We start from the raw sequence: 9,499 nt of genomic DNA on the forward strand, positions 1-9,499 counted from the left end.
GGACATAGAGAGCCTAAAAAGCCCCATAACAAGCCAGGAGATTGAATCTGTAATAAATAACTTCCCAACAAAGAAAAGTCCAGGTCTAGATGGCTTCACTTCTGAATTCTACAAAACTTTTAAGGAAGAGTTAACCCCTATCCTACTAAAATTATTTCTAAAGATTCAAAAGGAAAGAAACCTTCCAAATTCATTTTATGAAGCTTCCATCATCCTCATCCCCAAAACAGAGAAGGGCATGACAAAAAAGCATGACAAAAAAGAAAAAAAGTACAGACCAATATCATTGATGAATATAGATGCAAAAATTCCCAACAAAATACTCACAAATCGTATCCAACAACATAGAACAAACATTATTCATCACGACCAGGTAGGTTTTATATCAGGGATGCAAGGGTTGTTCAATATATACAAGACCATAAATGTAATACACCACCTTAACAGAAAGAAAGATAAAAACCATATGATCATTTCAATTCATGCAGAGAAAGCATTTGATAAAATACAACATCCTTTTATGATTAAGACCCTCAGTAAGATTGGTATAGAAGGGTCATTTCTCAACACAATAAAAGCCATCTATGAAAAACCTACAGCAAACATTATAGTGAATGGGGTAAAGCTGAAAGCTTTTCTGCTAAAAACAGGTACTAGACAAGGCTGCCCACTTTCTCCACTGCTCTTTAATATAGCATTGGAAGTCTTAGCTAATGCAATCAGAGAAGAGAACAATATAAAAGGCATTCAAAGAGGCAAAGAAGAGTTGAAAATATCTTTATTTGCAGATGACATTATGGTATACTTAGAAGACCCAAAGGTTTTTATGAAAAGACTTCTACGTAATAAATGAATATAGCAAAATGGCAGGATACAAAATAAACATCAAAAAATTTATAGCATTTATATATATGAACAAGTTGAACGAAATAGAGCTGAAGAAAGGAATCACTTTTACCATTGACACAAAATGTATAAGATATCTAGGGATAAACTTAACTAAAGTCAAAGACCTTTATAAACAAAACTATAAACATCTTTTTAAAAAATATATTGAAAAAGACAAAAAAAAAGTGGAAAGAGGGACCAGCAGTTAGCCTAATGGCTATGTTGCTGAACTCCCATGTAGCCAACCACGGTTCAAGTCCCAGATCGGTGGCTTAAACTCACACCAGGCGCATGTGCGTACGTGCCCAAGATCCTGAGAGGAGAATGGAGGAGAAGGGATTGCGGCATGGCCATCCCCCCGAGGGGTGATTTCTCACTTTCTGTCTCTCTGTCTCTCTCTTTCTGGTGAGCGCACACACCCTATAGCAAAAGCCTCTCAAAAAAAAAAAAAAAAAAGTGGAAGGACATCCCATGTTCCTGGATTGGAAGAATTAATATAATCAATATGGCCATTCAACCCAAATTAATAAACATATTTAATGCAAAAAATATATACATATTTAATGCAAAAATATACATATTTAATGCAAAAAAACCCCCAGAGATATTCTTCAGAGATCTAGAAAAGACAATCATACAATTTGTCTGGAATCATAAAAGACCTCCTATTGCCAAAGCAATCATGTGCAAGAGAGTGGAGTGGGTGGTATATCACTCCCTGACCCCAAGATATACTAAAAAGCTGTAATCATTAAAATAGCATGTTACAGGCACAAAAACAGACCAATGGATCAATGGACTAGGATAGAGACCCCGGAAATGAACATAAAATCTTACAGCCAACTGATTTTTGAAAAAGGATGCCAGTCAATGCCTTGGGAAAAGGAAAAGCTTTTTAGTAAATGGTGCTGGAAAAACAGGGTATCCACTCTCATCTTTCTCCATTAACAAAAATCAACTAAAAGTGGATCAAAAATCTGAACCTAAGACCTCAAACTATAAAACAAAGGGTGGAAAATACTGGGGAAACTCTGGGAGACATTGGGGTAGGCAAAGACTTCTTAAATAAGACTCCCAAAACATAGGCAATAATCCATAAAATAGACAGGTGAGACCATATCAGATAAGTTTCTACACAACAAAGTACACAGTAACAAGTGTGAATAGACTACCTCAGAATGGGAGAGATTTTGTAAAATATTCCTTAGACAAGAGACTGATATCCAAAATACACAGGGAACTAAAGTGGCTTACTTGAAAAAAAAATGATTAATCCAATAAAGAGATGAGTAAATGAGCTGAACAAAAATCTTTCTAAGGAAGATACATAGCCAAAAAGCCTATGAGGAAATGCTCAACATCCTTCATCATAAGGGAGATACAGATTAAAACCCCAATGAGTTACCACCTAACCCCTGTCCGAATGGCCACTATTTAAAAAGAAAAAGTGATAAGTGTTGGCGGGGATGTGGTGAAAGAGGAACCATCCTATACTGTCGGTAGGAACGTAAACTCGTTCAGCCACTGTGGAGAACAACATGGAGGTTCCTCAAAGACCTACAAATAGAACTACCATGTAATCCATCAATCCCACTTCTGGGTATCTACTCAAAGGACAGGAAAATGCTCAATCAGAATAGCGCTTGCACATCAATGTTTACTGCAGCTTTATTCATAATCGCTAAGACATGGAACCAACCCAAATGTCCACAAAGAGATAAATGGATTGAAAAACTGTGACATATGTACTCTAGGGAATACTACTCAGCCATAAAAAAACCAAGACTCTGTCATTTGTTAGAAAGTGGTCAGATATGGAGGATCTATTGCTGAGTGAAACAAGTCAGGATATGAAAAAAAAGATGTATGTTTCCACTGACTGTATACTGACTGTCCACACTTTATGGTAGAGATCAAAATATTGGAGGGCATAAAAGCAGTGAAAATAGTTAGGGATGCTGAAGACAGTGTGGATAGAGGCAGAAGAAGGGAAGAGAATAGAGAAGGATAGCAAGAGAATAAATAAAGAGGCATGACACTAGTGGGACACAGAAATGGCTTATTACCTGTTGATGACAACATGGATAGTATTCTCAACTGAATTGGTTTGAGAAGTATTTCATGTTGGGTAAATTCTTTTTATAAGCAAAATTATATATAGTTACTGAATGTTTAAAAAATAATGAAAATAAACATAATAATAAAATCTGAAAAAAATGATGAAAAGCTATTTGATGATGATGTGGACAGTAATATCTTTGTCTTGACTGATATGCATGGTGTTCCTTCTGGAAAAAGAAATGTAATACACAGTATATGTGATTCAATGTAATAAAAACAATATTATGATATAAATTCCTACCTATTACATATTTTGAAAAGAAACACTAGTGCTGCCTTTGTTAAATGTTTGAATTGTTTCTATGCCAATAAATCACAGTTATTAAAAGAATCAACAATGAAGGTTATATATGAAATTAATAGCTTATTATAGACTAGTTGACACTACTATCACCAAAAAAAAAAAAAACTGAAAAATTCTATACTCTCATTGAGAAAGAGTGGGACCCTTTGTGTGCCTGAAACCATGCTACATGTGTTATATTCAGATACCATATAATCTGAGCACTTGAACACTATTTTCTGCATATGAGAAGATAAGTGATTTACATAGTGTTCCTGATAAAAGATAAGATGTGAGCCTAGAATTGAAATGGTAGTATACCTTCCTCTATTTATCCTAGTCTTAATCTCAAGATTTTATTGTCTCTCAGGGAACTGGAGGATGATATAGATAATCCCAAATCATGTTAATATAAAAATTGCAGCACAGGAAGGTGCAAGCTTCCAAACACAATAGTAAATGAAGTACAGCCTGCCTCCTCTGGGTTCCCCAAATGCTGAGCACACCTATCTATGACATTATTTCCTACGTTCTCTCAGATTGTAGAACTGATAGATTTTTTTTCATTCCAGCCAGCATATGGATTTCTTAAGACAGTAGACTCTAGTGAACTATATGTATGCCAAGTCCAAGGCCCAGGAACTGAACAAAGGTTGCCCCTAGTCAATGTAAGTTGAATGAAGATAGCACATGTAGATGATCAAGGATAAGCCACCTCATCCTTCAGGAACACAGCATTAGAGGAAATTTCTGATTCTATGAATTACATGTCTCCTTTTAGAAGAAAACCAGGTAGAATTGCAAAGAAATATGAAGGTAGTTCTAGAGAAGGCCATAAAAATTTAGTGCAACAACATATCTCTCCATTTTCTTTCCTTGCAGTTTTCTTTATCTACCTTCTCTCCTCTCTCACTGAGAATGGTATAGAGTAAGGCAATTTGGAAAATTTAACATGGTTCAACCCTTGCATTTCATTGTATTACTATGATTTGGTTCAGCTTCCCATTTAACAGTGGTAACTTTCTTAGCAGAAAGTCATGTCTGCTAAGAAAGCTTATCACACCCTAACCACCATAATCATCTCCCTCTAGGGAAGGAGTTCTGCTAGGCAAGAGAAAATCCACAGAGACCAAGAACTGAGAGAATTTGAGCAACAAAAGGACCATAGACACAGATTTCTAAAACCAAGTATCACAGTGGACTCCACCATAAAAGGGTCAAATCAAAGAATGAAGACAAACAGCTATAAATCAGTGCATCCATTCTTCAGAAAAAAATGTTTTGAGCACCACATATTAATTCAGGGAATGTGTATGATGATGAGGTGAACAGGATAAGTATGCTTTCTGACAACATATGTTTATATGATGGCAAGAAAATCAGACATAAAAGTAGGTGTTATGTGTTAAGAAGTTTACAGAGAAAAATATGAGGAGCACTGAGAATCTGTACTAGGAAAATAGACAGGAGAGGCATAACATGAATACTGGGGAGCACTGTCTTGGGAGTGCATAAGTTGTAGCCTCCAGGTCTGTTCCTTGAACCCTGGTTGACCACAGGGTACTCCAGCCCTTTAACCTCTATGCTAGCTGCTGGCACCTGGGGAAAGCAATGAAAAGAAATGTTTACCGTGCTTTATGCTTAATGTATTTGCAACCTTTATGAATTGAACTGTGTCCCCAAAAGATATGCTGAAGTCCCAGTCACCAGGTAATTAGTGTGGGCCCTACCAGAAAAAAGGCAGAGAGATACACACAGAGGAATATATGTGAAGGGACAAATAGTGGAGAGATTCATGAGTGAGCCAATAAATCCAATGATTGCAGATAACCCCCAGGAGGTTGGGAGACATGAACAACATTCCTTCCCTACATGTTTTAGGGCATCATGACTCTTCTAAAATCTTCAGTTCAAAGTTGTAGCCACTAGAACTGTGAGGGAATATATCCCTATTGTTTTAAGGCACTCAGTGTGGTAATTGGTACAAGCAGCTGTAGGAAACCAACACAACATTTGGGCAACAACAAGGGGACAGCCTAATATTATGTTGAGGGTTGTGTAAAGGCTTCCTAAGTTTAAGCGTATACAAGAAGAACTCAATGACCTGAGGAGACTGTTGAGGTGTTCAATGAGAAAGGTTCATAGGCAGTAGACCACATGTTAGAGGAGTTGAAGGAAATCCAGATGAATGAGGCAACAGTCAATCGGTTGAAATGGTGCTGTAAAAGTGGAGCCTAAGCCATGAAAGAACTAAAAGAATTGATTTAAAAAATCACTAACATAAGAAATAGAGAACTGGCCTCCTGCAAATAGTTTTTGGTCTATGTTTTGTATTTTTTCTTTTGTCCGTTTACGTGTTTTTTTTTTCAGTGTCTTCGTGTGCTCTCAGAATGAAGGAACCAAGCATAAACATCTCTATAGGCATTGGCAAAAGCATAGTAGTACCCTTGGAGGGTACTTTCTCTTTTCAACTGCAGGTTCCACCTCTCTTTCCTCTGAGAGCTGGATATCCCCTCCTCCAGAACTGATACCCATTTCTCCTGCTCCTGACATTGCTGCTGATTCATTGCCCTCTGATGCTGCTGCTTCCTCCTCCACAAGCAAGGTAGAAATCCAAAGGAGTGCTCTGACTAACTTCAGAGAAAAGTGTGGATGCCCAGAAGCTAACAGGTCAAGCAGGAAAGAATTTTCAACTGTTAAGGAAAAGATAAGCAAGATATCTGCATGAGCACCTCTTGAGGCTACAGATGAAAGTTTGAGACTTCCTCTTATCATTGGACATGTCTGGGGCCACTGCCTGAGTTACAAGGTGAATGACTGCCTCAGGCCCTCCAACTAGAGTAAGTTTGAAATGCACTGGAAGCCTGGAGAGGCATATAGATGGCATCAGGTTGGGATTTACACACTCACATGGAGGTTTACAGAGTTTTCAATTTTTCTGATTGCACAAGCTTGGAGGATGGGCTCCAGACATTTGGAAAATATTGTCTTTACTTGCTATTCAGTTGAGGTGTTCCTATAAAAATTGACAACATGGTTATGTTGAGATAAATGCCACTTTCTAAACACTATGCTATGTTTTTTATAGGTACTGCTTCTGTCTCTCCTTCTGCTCCTCGGGAGATGCTATAAGATTAAATCAAATACTTCCTTCTGCTGATAGTTTACAGTTTTAGATATTAAAAATGTCCTTTCTGCATACCTTTGGAACCCATATTCCAATCCCTGTATTTAAAAGAAAAGATATAATGTACACTCAAGGTCTTTATCTTTCTGAAAATAAGGATATCCCTTGGGCTTTTACAAAAGCTTTAAATAACACTACTCTAGCTTTAAATGTTCTAAAGCAGAAATAAAGTGTTGTACAGTCAAATGTTATTGGTTTTATTACATCATTTAAGATGTCAAAAATTTACCCATATGTGTTGTTTTTCACATCATGACAATTATGATAAAATGAATAAATATATATTTTAAATACAGGACAAATCAGTCAACTTCACTTTAGTATCTTATGAAACTGGGAGTAGACAAAGTGGCTTTCAGCCCTTTTGAGACGTGCAATATGTTTGCGTGTTTTTCTTTTTGGTCCTTGCATATTCAATCTGCTAACTGTAGAGTTTGTTTGTCTGTCTGTTTTTTCTCACCTACATGCTTTCAAACTTCAGGCTCTTTAAGTATTTCTTGACCTAGATGTGCTGTGAATTGTTATTGGGGGCCCCAAAATAGACCTCTGGTAGAAGCTCCATGACTGCTGCCACTGTCAACATCTAAAACTTAGCATGAAGCCGCTAGAGTGCTTTTTGCTTCATTTTCTCCTAATGGCAGTTAAGGGTACTTTTCAAAGGGGTGTATGAGATAGAAGTTAGATCTCACTTTCATTTAGATGGGCTAGGGCCTGACAGTGAGTCACTGTTTTTTCTTTTTATTTTTAATGAATTCTCTGTATTTTCCTCTATGGCCTGGTTAATATGCAATACACATCCCTTTTTTTTTTTTTTCCCTATCTCCCCTTCTGCCATCTCCCACCCTCCTCCCACACTGTGTCTGGTATCTATTGGTGCTTTCTATGCCTCCCCCATTTTATTGTTTCACTAAATATCTTAATAAATCTAAATATTTTCAATAGCAAGCACAGCTGATATGTACATATCCCTGAACACAAGACTGACTTTAGGCATAAACCTCAGTGAATAGAATGAACATACTGTAAAGTAGCACCTAACTAGGGCTATATAGCTTAACTGCAGTCATCAAATAGGTATTTCTAATGCCTTTTTTTTTCTTCTGAAATTTTTTTTTTATTCATTTACATTCATTCCCTGAGCATCATCACAACATTCTAAATGTGGTTTCCCATCTAGAATATACTATATAGTGGCTTAATAATGCATGTTATCATCCATAATATTCCATTTCTACTTTCATATATATGTTTTTTACCCATGTCTAGCCCTCTGCCCTATTCCACTCTCTTATTACACTATCTGTTTTTTATTAATTTACGTTCATTCCCTGAGCATCATCACAACATTCTAAATGTGGTTTCCCATCTAGAATATACTGCATAGTGGCTTAATAATGCATGTTATCATCCATAATATTCCATTTCTACTTTCATATATGTTTTTTTTACCCCATGTCTAGCCCTCTGCCCTATTCCACTCTCTTATTACACTATCTCTGCTGTCTACAGTTGTCTTCAATTCCTTTTCCCCCAACATTTCGTTGATCACACAATATCATAAGTAATCTAACTACTTTCAATAGCAAGATCAGCCGATGGTTTCAAGAAAAGCAGTTTTGAACTGGTAAGGATATTTCTTTGAAACTTAAAGCCTAGAAACAGGTTAGTATTCTGTTCAAATAGTCGGAACATGAATCTATTGATAGCTGAAGACAGGACAAAAATCCTTAAAACCGGACAACAAAGCTTAGAAGAAAAGCAGCAATATTTTAGTCAAGTCGTAGAATACTGTTTCATCAGATCAGTCTCATGTACTTAATCTTTCTTCTGTATCTGTTGAGGTTCGATGTTCCAGATTGAAATCTGGGATGTAATACTCAACTCCAGCTTTTGGCCCTACAATTAAGTTGCCCATTTTCTTAGTTTCTGAACTCTTATTTCTGTGTGTCTGCATTTAATTTTACTGACATAGCACTCCCTTAAGAACTTCTTGGAGATCCGGTCTGGTGCTGGTAAATTCTTTCAGGTTTTGTTTATCTGGGAAAGTTCGTGTCTTTTCTTCCCAAATGAACGATAACCTTGCTGGGTACAGAATTCTCGGTTGAAATTGCTTTTCCCTTAATACTTTGAATACATTTTCCCATTCTCTCCTCGCTCTCATTGTTTCCGATGAGAGGTCTGCCGTTAGTCTGATGGGATACCCTTTGTAGGTAACTTGCCTTTTTTCTCTTGCCAGTCTTAGTATCTTGTCTTTGTCTGTGGTTTTGGTCAATCTGGCTATAACGTGTCTTGGAGAAGATCTTCTTGGGTTGATTCTATTTGGGGTCCTCTGTATTTCTTGGGTCTGAATCTTTGAGTGCCTCTCCAGGTTTGGAAAATTTTCTTGTAAGATTTCATGGAATAGATTATCAATGCCCTTATGAGTCTCTTCACCTTCTGGGATGCCTATTATCCGGATGTTTGGACGTTTGATGGTATCTAGTACTTCTCGCATATTATTCTCAAATTTTTGGGCCATTTTCTCAGTCTTCGCGGTGGATTTTTCTAGGCCAACCATTTTCTCTTCTACATTAGAGATTCTATTTTCTGTATGATCTAGTCTGCTTTTAATACTTTCAAGGGAGATTTTGACTTCTTGTATTATAGCCTTCATCTCTAACAGTTCCATCTGATTCTTTTGTAAAGTGTGAAATTCCTCTTTTAGATCTAGCATGAATTTCCTCACCTCCTGGAACTCTTCAACTCCTTTCTCCTTCCTCTTCAGCAGTTCCTTGTCTCTCTTCTCTTCCATCTCTGTTAGCTTTGCCATTATGAATGTTCTGAATTCTTTATCAGACATTTCCATGATTTCCGCATGAAATGGCTAGATCGCAGGAGCCATGGAGCTGTCTGTCTCTTGAAGAAGAGCTGTTCTGGGAGGAGGAGAGGGGGTTATTAACAAGGTAAAGGGCTAGGTAGGAGGGGCCCAAGGGCCCTGTAAAATGCCTCACCTTAAAAAAATTCTAAAAAGTAAAAAATTT

This window comes from Tupaia chinensis, unplaced genomic scaffold (assembly GCF_000334495.1).
Source record: "Tupaia chinensis unplaced genomic scaffold, TupChi_1.0 Scaffold143634_1, whole genome shotgun sequence".
Lineage (NCBI taxonomy): Eukaryota > Metazoa > Chordata > Mammalia > Scandentia > Tupaiidae > Tupaia > Tupaia belangeri.